The sequence below is a fragment of the Lissotriton helveticus genome, chromosome 7 (assembly GCF_964261635.1).
Source record: "Lissotriton helveticus chromosome 7, aLisHel1.1, whole genome shotgun sequence".
Lineage (NCBI taxonomy): Eukaryota > Metazoa > Chordata > Amphibia > Caudata > Salamandridae > Lissotriton > Lissotriton helveticus.
In genome coordinates, this window is record NC_136068.1 from 302,326,078 (window position 1) to 302,335,844 (window position 9,767).

Sequence of the window (9,767 nt, forward strand, 5' to 3'; positions counted from 1 at the left end):
TTCTATTATTTTCTAATATGGACCTATGCGGCCGCCTCATAAACAGACTCACAGCACCATGTTTGTGAGTTGTGTGACGGAAGCTTACAGCCAGTTCCATTGCCAGCTGAGTCCACCCAGCGGGTCATGCTGGTGGGTCTCGCTTGGTATGTCAGGTGTTGATGCGAGGCTCCCCAGGAATGCAGCAAAGATTGTGCTCTCCTCTTGCAGTTATTGTTTATTATCTCCATTGCTTATTTCATTAGTATGTGATCTACATATGGGCTTTTGCCAGGAAGACCCACTTTGAAGGGCTGAAGAAGGTCTCCATTAGCATTAATGGAATGCTTTCAACACATGTTAATGCGTTTCAATCACTCCAGGCCTCTTTGCTTGTTTCCACCCCTTCCAACATGGGCTCTCCCAAGCTGCCAGCACCGTCTAACAGTGTATCCAACTGAGGCGGAGAGGCACACAGTGTATCCGTAAGGCAAGGGCGGCGCTTGGACTACCAAGCCTGAATAGAGGACACCACCCAATAAATGGGTCTGGGACAAATCTTTCTTTATGATGATCCCATTTTTATTGTATTGCAGAGTTTATGATGCATCACCCCAAAAGACCCTGAAGAGTGGCAGCTTCCCTTACAATAAAGTTACTACAATGCGAACGTGCACAGCATCGGCAGGTGAAAGAGAAATAGCATAATATATATCATAGTGAGGTATGAGAGGTTGGCCTCAACATAACCTTAGGCAATTTAAAGGTATGTTTATTAGTATTTGGCAGCCACGGCCTGTGGAGGGTGTTTCGGTGGGGCGGAGAGGCAGGGCGGGGGAGGGGCAGGGTGGGGGGTGCTAAAAACTGGAGTATGGATAATTGAAGGTAAGTAAACAATTTAATAAATAAAATTAATTTCGTAGCGCGCCCTGCATCGCAAAATGTGATGCAAAGTGCACTACGAAATTCAACATATTTAGAGCATTTTATTTGTATTAATTTATTAACATTTAATGTGCAACAAATGCTAGTGGTCCCGCCTCATGGTCCAGCAAAAAGACTTGGGAGACAAATCAGTTTCTCATGATAGGAAGTTGAACATATAAAAAATTAATTCAGTCTTGACCCTGCTCCTCATGGAAACAGTCCAGCCCAAACTGCCAGGCCAAGTCCTTCCTGAACAAGAACACGAGCACCTACAACCAGTTTTGCCATAGTTAGGGCTCTTTAGCCAGGTATAGCTTGGTTCCAGTGGAACAGTGAGCCCGGGACGCACATCTGGGCATACCAGGTGCACACATTGTCATCCTAGTCACTGCCATGTAAGGGGACTACTTTGTGTTAATATGCTCTTTGTTAAAGGGCAGAATGCTGTCATTCACAGTAAAAATTACTCAATGCCTGAAGTGGACTGACCCATTTTCCCATGCTGTATGCTATAGTGGGGGGAATAAAAATGTGAATGGCACATAACAGACCAATGGATGAAGAGGGTGTATTAAACATATAATTTTAGTAAATTGAAAAGTTCTTAACTAACACCAGACCTAATTATTGGCCTGAAATGTAGTTTCCATGAAGCAAACCCATTTATTCCATACTGTAGAATTTGGGACATAGGTCTCCAGACTGTGTGAACAGCAGTGGCATACCCTCTTTTTTATTTATCCTGCAAGCCCGTTTGTTTTGCCTCAGTGGACTTGACGAAATGCAAGTCTTCTCAACTAGATTGCCCTATTATTTTGCGCTCGTTCCCAAGCAGAGCTTTGCTCTTTGCAGTCCAAGAGTTGCACCGGCAGTGTGGCACCCTTAGATGAGGATGACTCCTGTCCCCTTTAGCAACACAAAATTGAAGGAGGGCTTACCCACATACCTCAAAGGAACCTGGGTTTTCCTATATAGAAAACAATAGTCCCCAAGGTTTCATTTTAACTACACTCCTTTCCTTTATTTTATATTATCCTCCCTAATTTTAAGAGATAACACCAATATAGATTGTGTATTACCCCTATCGGCGTGAGTCTGTGGGTTTCATTAGGGCACAAATGCCTGGCTACACCATGAACGAGCAACTTAAACATTCTCGATTTCTGGCTAACCCCTAAAAACTAGGGGCTAGAAGTAGGTAAATCTATTTTACCACTTCTTAAATACCGAATTTTACCGATTCGGTATTTAAGAAGTGGTAAAATAGAGGGGGGGAGATGTAGGTAATTCCAGATGTGGAATTACCGAATCGGTAATATTCGGTATTTACCGATTCGGTAAATACCGAATCGGTATTTCCTATTGATTCCTATGGGCTGTGAAGCCCATAGGAATCAATGGGAAATACCGATTCTGTAATTACAGAATCGGTAAATACCGATTTTAGCAAGGGTGCAGGGGGTGTCACTTTGACACCCTCTGGCACTCCAAAAATTGACATGTGCGCCATGTGGCACACAGACATGCCCTGAGGGCATGTCTGTCGGTCACATGGCATAGGTGTGCATGCACACCTAAATTCGGTATTTTAACACCCAATTGGATTGGGTGGTAAAATACCGAATTTGTAGGGCCTTTGGGACTCTGAAGAGTCCCACCTACATCTGAGATTTACCGTATCGGTAAAAATACCGATTCGGTATTTTACAGATCGGTATATTTACCGAATCGGTAAATTTACCGATTCTGTAAAAAAGTGCCCCTACATACCAATTCTTGAATACCGCTCGGTAACGGCCGAAAATACAGATTTTCGGCCGTTACCGACCGACCTACATCTGGCCCTAGGTTACTAACCACCAGTCAAACACTCTACACATATAGGTTGAATGACTAACCAAGAAACAAATGGAGATTGGCAGCTTGTAACTGCAGAATTCAGATGTGACATTGACGCCTAATGAGTACCATAGGTGAGGAGAAACCCTTTCAGCAGCATTTTAGTGGAAGTTCACTTAGGCCTCCATAAATGGAGAACTTTAGTCCCCTGTATGTATGTCGTGGTCTGTCTGCTTGCATGTTTGAGCTCATTAAAAGTATGCATGGCGACAGGTTGATTTGTAGTTTTTGTCCTTTTTAGGCACCTATTCCATGCAGCTTAGAGTGATGACAATTGCACAAAGTAAAGCCTTGAACTATTCCTTGACCTTTGCGCAGGCCCTGCTGCCATGTCTCAGATGCACTGAGGTCATGTGAAGGATGGCGTTGTCCTGAAGTCATGTGGATCTTGGAGATCCATTGTCCAGAACTAAACTGAAGATGGATTTTTACAAGCGGCTTGCTCTCCTGCAGAAGTAGGGTGACTAGGTGTCCCGTATTTGCCAGTCCCAGTTTTTCGCCAGCTGTCCCGGCAGATTTCAGGAAATTAAGCTCATGTTCCGGTTTTTAAAGAGGGTCAGCTGAAAACGGTGGGAGGTATCTTTATATGTTTTGCAAAGCAGGGGTAGTTAGCAGCTGTTATAAGAAAGCAATTTAATTAGTAGGCAAACTACTGGCTTCGAAAACTGGCATTTATGTATGTTCTTACTGCCTCTTCTGTAATTCTCTGCTAAGGAACACTGGGGCATATTACCAAGAAGCTCGTTAAAATTATCACTGTTTTAGCGCCAGGAAACTGCTGCTAAAGCTGCGATAAGGGGCTTAATAATATGCGTTATAGAATTCCAATAGAAGCCCAGTTTAGATGTGTAGGACATCTAACCTGGGCTTCTATTGAAATTCTATAGCGCAAATCATCAAGCCCATTATCGCCGCTTTAGCTGCAGTTTCCTGACGCTAAAACGGCTATAATTTTAACGAGCTTCTTGCTAATATGCCCCATTGTCATTTTGTGTGCTCGCTTGAAGTAAAATTGTAGTCCTTCTTCTATTTTTGTGAAATGTCCCAGTTTTTGGCTTTAAAATTCTGATCACCCTATGTAGAAGACCTTCCACTACTGTGTGTGAAGGAGTTGTATGTCCCCGATTCTGCTCCATACAGCTCCCTGGCTATGTGTGAGCTTTTTTTGTTCAAATAATTTTTATTTTCATATACAAAGAACATGATAAATTGCAGAAAGGGAGTGACACTTTTGTTTTGTACCGTGTTCGGCATAAGCTGATTTCTGTGATTTAAAAACAGTTTGAAGCATTTTTCTGGGCTATTAGGTTGTGAAAATATTATGGTTAAGAGCTTGACATTAGACATATTCTCAAATTATGTTGCTGCTACTGGCCAAGGGGAGCTTCATACCCTATGGGCATTCATGTAAGTCAAAGATTTCAACCATGGCAGGGGTCCACGAGAGATATGCCCCTAAAGATCAGTACCTTGGAGCAGTACATAATTTGTAAAAAAAATTAAGTGCCAGGGTCCTCCTCAGGAGGTCACTGCAGCCTACACCACTCATTGCCACAGCCAGCGCTGCCATTGACAGTACCAAACGAGCTTCTAACCATCACACTCCTACAAATGTGACAAGTCAGGCTTTTCCAGGCCCCCAAAACTATAAGATTGGCATGGGCATAGTAATTTTCAACGTATATTGAATTAATAAACAACTGTTATTGTGCTCACTCTAAATCAGACAAACAGCCCACCATGTGGCAGACTGGCATAAGTGGCAAGAGTGGCCACTGGATTCAAGATAGCCTGGCTGATGAGGATTATGAATCCGAAACCGGTCCCAGGATGCTTGTTTCCGGTCCAGGGAAGACATGGCTTGGCAGTTCGGGCTGGACTGTTCCTATGAGGCACAGGGTCAGACTGATTTGCATATAGCCATGTCTGAACTGGGGTGGCTGAGTGAACTAAAGAATGGTGATGGATTAAACCCAGATCAGTTGACTGGGGGTGAGTGTTTGATTTGTTCAAACGCTCCGTCCATCATCCCCTTTTGTATCGCTAAGTGCCGGTGCTGCCAAAGAAGTGCTGGTGCCGAACATCGGAAACTCCCGGCTCAAATTAAGCACTGCTTTGGAGGAACCTAAAGAGTTACCTAGCCCATTTCTAATACTGGTAGAAGCTTTTTTTGTCGAATTACTGTTGCTATTGAAACAGTCAGAGTACCCTGTAAAATGCCAGACTAAGAAACCAAGATCATCTCAATATTATCCCCTTCCATGCATGCGTTGTCGGGAGCACTACCTTCGTAGTGCTGCGCACGTCCGTTGGCCGATGCGGCCCTGCCCACTCCTTTAAACCGCCGCACCACGGCAGAATTGCCGAGGCGGTTAAGCGGTTAAATGATGAGAACATAGTCCAAAAATACTGTGTTCATTTGGTAACCTTGGTATGAGCTACATGAAGGTATTATGTTTTCTCTGGAGGTAATTGGTTTAACCTCTTTCCTTCTAAGCCCATATGATAGCATTATTATCTGATGTAAAGATGTGGCTTACAGCCGTTGGTCTTTGACACCCCCTTATAGATAGAGTTCATATATTGGGGAGCTCATGTCACATCAATATCCTTCCAAATATCTCTCCCTCCATGCCACCTTGCAGTTGCAGTACTGTGCCACCCCATCCCATGTGCGCATCCAAACCATCATGCACTCTTTGCCGTCTAAATTCCAGGAACCCTTCTGTGGGATACCATGCCAAATACACAACGGAAAACACCCTCTTTTCACAAACTCATGTATACCCCAAGATGCAACACCAATAAAATGACTAAGAGGCAGTACACTCCACAGTGCTCGCTAACCTCTGCCCTTGATCTATGACAGACCCAATGTCAGAATATAAATATTTAATATGTTACAACATTTTTTGATAAGGAAAGTACTTTGCTGTAGTTGCATTTCCCAGCGCTTCATACCCCTGTGGAGGTGCTGAAGCACATCGTAACATGGTTAGCATACTACACCATATGCTGTGCTTCATTAGAAGGATTTAAATTTGCAGTGTGGGCTGTGTGGGAGGTGTTTTGGTGTCATGGGTGATGGTTCTCTTGTAAGATCAATTACTTCCTAAAACAACACAAATTCTTGTAAATTCCCATTAAAAAATCACCATTTTGAAGCAATGTGCTTGCAATTCAAAACTATTAAGAAAACATACACAGGCTGTATACATTTAGGTAAGGTAGACAGCCTCTAACGAGTTGTGTGTGTGTGTGTGCGTGTATGTAAATATTATATATATATAAATATATACATACATACATACACACAGTGAGACTTAAAGATATATATACTAAGCAACAGCATAAGTTAAATTATTCTTTCTATACTAGTAATTAGTCATACTATTTCTTACATATCTCAGTGTGTGAGTAGATGTCTAAGTGACTGTATGGGTGTATGAGTGGGTTTGTGAGTGGCTATATGGATTTGTTAGTGGGTATGTGAGTAGCTGTATGGGTGAGTTAGTGGCTGTGTGTGTGAGTTAGTGGCTGTGTGAGTGGCTGCTTATGTGTGTGAGTGGATGTGTGAGTGGCTGTATGAGTGACTGAGAAGCTGTGTGAGTGGCTGTATGGGTGAGAGGGTGGGCGTTTGACTGGCTGTATGGGCGAGTGAGCAGCTGTTTGAGTGTGCGTATAGGTGAGTGTGTGTAAGTGGCTGTTTAGGAAGGGGAATGTGTGAGTGGCTGTTAGTGTCAGTGAGTGGGTGTATGAGTGTCTGTATGGATGTATGAATAGTTATGTAAGTGGTTTTGTGGGTGTGTGAGTGGTGGTATGGGTGAGTTAGTGGTTGTGTCAGTGGCTGTATGTGTACATTTGTGGGTGTGTCAGTAGCTGTATGGGTGAGTGAGTGAGTTGCAGTGTGAGTGGCTGTACGGGTGAGTGTATAGGTGTGTGAGTGCCAGTATGGGTGCGTGAGTGGCTGTGTGAGTTTCTGTATGGATAATTGAATGGGTGTGTGAGTGGCTATATGAACATATGAGTGGGTATGTACGTGTCTATATGTCTGTATGACTTTATGTGTGAGTGGCTACATTGGTGAGTGAGTGGGCATATTAGTGGCTGTTTAGGTGAGTTAGTGGGTGTGTGAGTGGCAGTATGAGGGAGTGGTTGTGTGAGTTGCGCTATGGGAGTGGTTGTGTGAGTACTGGTATGGGTCTGAGAATAGGTAAGTGAGGAGTTGTGCGAGAATGGGAGTGGGTGTTTGAGAGGTTAAATTGGGGTGTGAGTGGTTATGTGAATAATGTCATCAGTGATGCCATCAGTGATGTCATTTGAGATGTCATCAGTGATGTTACTGGCCATGCCATGAGGCTTGTGATATGTGAGGTCATAAGCAGTGCATTGCAGTGGTGTAAGTTATAGTTAGCTCAGGTAACTTGAACTGCTTAATTTCACTGGTTTTGTACGAGTAAATTCTGAGCCTAACGATAACATCCCTGTATCCTTTGTTTTTTTCAGTGAATTACAACATTTTTATTTCAATGGGTGAGTGAGTGAGTCTGTGTGTGAGTGTATGGGTGGGCCTGGGAGTGGCTGCATAAGTGTCTCACTGGGTGTGTGAGTGGGTGCTTGAGTATCTGAGTGGGTGTGTGAGTGTCTGAATGGGTGTCTGAGTGGGTGCATGAGTCTCTAAGTGGGTTTGTGAGTTGGTGTGTAAATCTGAGTTTGTCTGTGAATGGATGCGTAGGTGTATGAGTAGGTTTGTGAGTGGGTGCATGAGGGTCTAAGTGGGTCTGAGAGTAGGTGTATGAGTGTCTGAGTGGGTCTCTGAGCGAGTACATGTGTCTCTGAGTGGGTCCTTGTGCGGGTGCATGAGTCTCTGAGTGGGTCTTTGAGTGGGTGCATGAGTCACTGAGTTGGTCTGTGAGTGGGTGTGTGAGTGTCCGAGTGCTCTATCTTTTGCTCTCTTCTGCTCTGTTTTGCCTTTTCTGCTTGTTTTTCTGCCCTCTGTTTTGCCTTTCCTGCTCATTTTTCTCCCATCTGTTTTGCCCTCTTCTGTTCTTTTTTGTCATTCCTGCTCATTATTTTACCCTCTGTTTTGCCTTTTCCACTAGTTTTTCTGCCCTTGTGTTTGCTTTTTCTGTTCGTTGTTCTGCTGTCTGTTTTGCCTTTCCTGCTCCTTTTTCTGCCCTATTTTCACACTTAAAAACCCCAGGGACCACTTGCTTTTAAAATGTTACCCTATGACATTGTTCATTTTTATTGTGTTTTTTTTATACAATGTTTACCGTGGAAATTTCTGTTCGACTGTGATTGAATTGTCCTTTTATGGATTTCTTTTATCCGAATAAAGATTTAATTATTATTATTACTTAAAAAACCCAGGGACCACCACCTCCCTAAAGGATTACTAATATTAAAGAGGGAGCTGTGCCCCCCCTCCATTTAGCTTCAAGAGCTAACCACCTCCCTGGGACAATACCATGACTTGGCAGGGGCTGCACGGACCCCAGGGCCACGGGCACCACCACTCTCCTAGGCCAATAATTTTCTTTAAATGGGGAATAGGCCATGTGGCCCCCTCTCTATGCTGATTTCAGCCCCCAGGGACCCAATGGATAGTGGGGCCACGTGGCCTCCCTCCTCAATCCGATTTCTGACCAGGGACCCCATCCCCCAGAGCCCGACCACATGACTGTTGGTGCCCTGGAGCCCCCTCAGGGCACCCAGTCACCACCGCATAGCACCGTGGGGGAAGCCTCAAGGCCCCTGCAGTCCCTGTCAGCTCTCCACCTCATGCGGGAGCCAGATTTTTTTCATGGACAGGGTGCTGCTAAACATGCAGCTCCCTGTGTGTGAGAGGAATCCTTTTGTCTGTTTCCCTGCCCACTTGACAGCGGGCTGAGAAACAGATGAAAATTCTGCTCTCAGCAAGCAGGAGCGGTTTCACATCTCTCGCTTGCTGAGAGTGAACTTCGTGTATGCTCTGAATCTACGGGAGCTGTCAAAGCCCCCAGCAAGTTATAGCAAACAGCTATGTCCTTGCGGTGGGCACCACGGGACATAGCAGGAATTGGCCCTGGGTGGTGGCGGTCCCCAAGGCTCTAGGAGGGGGTCCACACCACCTTTCTCCTGCTGTATTGACAGGCAGGCCCTGGGGAGGTGGTGGTCCCTGAGGCCATATATGGCCTGGGAGGGTGGCCTCATGGCTCCCTCCCAGTTTTATTTATTAGACCTCTGGGAGCTGGTAGTCCCCAGGGCCCCTGTGGCCCTACGTTGATACTAGTTTATTGCCCCAGGGAGGTAGTGGTCCCTGGGGCTTCAATGAAGCACAGGAAGGGGTCCGCATGGCTCCCCTTCATTTTTAAAGATAAAGCTCCGGGGACGTGGTGGCCCCCAGATGTCTAAGAACCTTAGGACGGGGGACCCGTGCACCCCCTTTTTCTTTTAAACAATGCACCCAGGACCTGGTCCACCTGGGGGCTCATTTCAAAAGAACTGCCCCTGTATATTTTTTATTTTTGCCAGATTTGTGGGTTCATTGTGATTTTGTGGCAAAAATTAAAAAAAGAAAATGCTTTTTTGACCTTGTGTGGGTCTTCTGGGACCCCAACACCAGAGCAAAGGGTCAGGGTATTCCAACACTGACCCCTTTTCTTGTTTTTTTAGATTTTTTTATGGGACTCAACTGATGGCGAGTCCCAAGATGGCTGCCAACACTTCCTGGTTGAAGTGTTGGCAGGTAATCAGATCTCAGCATGTGATTGGGAGGGTTCAAGGAACCTTTGCGTCCCTATATTTACAAATTTGCTTAATCTTTAATACTTCTCAAATCATAAACAGAATTAGGCCACATAGTACAAAGGGTTCTGTCTGGACCAAGACCTACCTTCCTGACAAATTTGGTGTCATTCCGTTCAGTAGTTCGGGCTGTAGTTATGTCTAAAATCTCTCTGGGAAATAACATTGGAAAA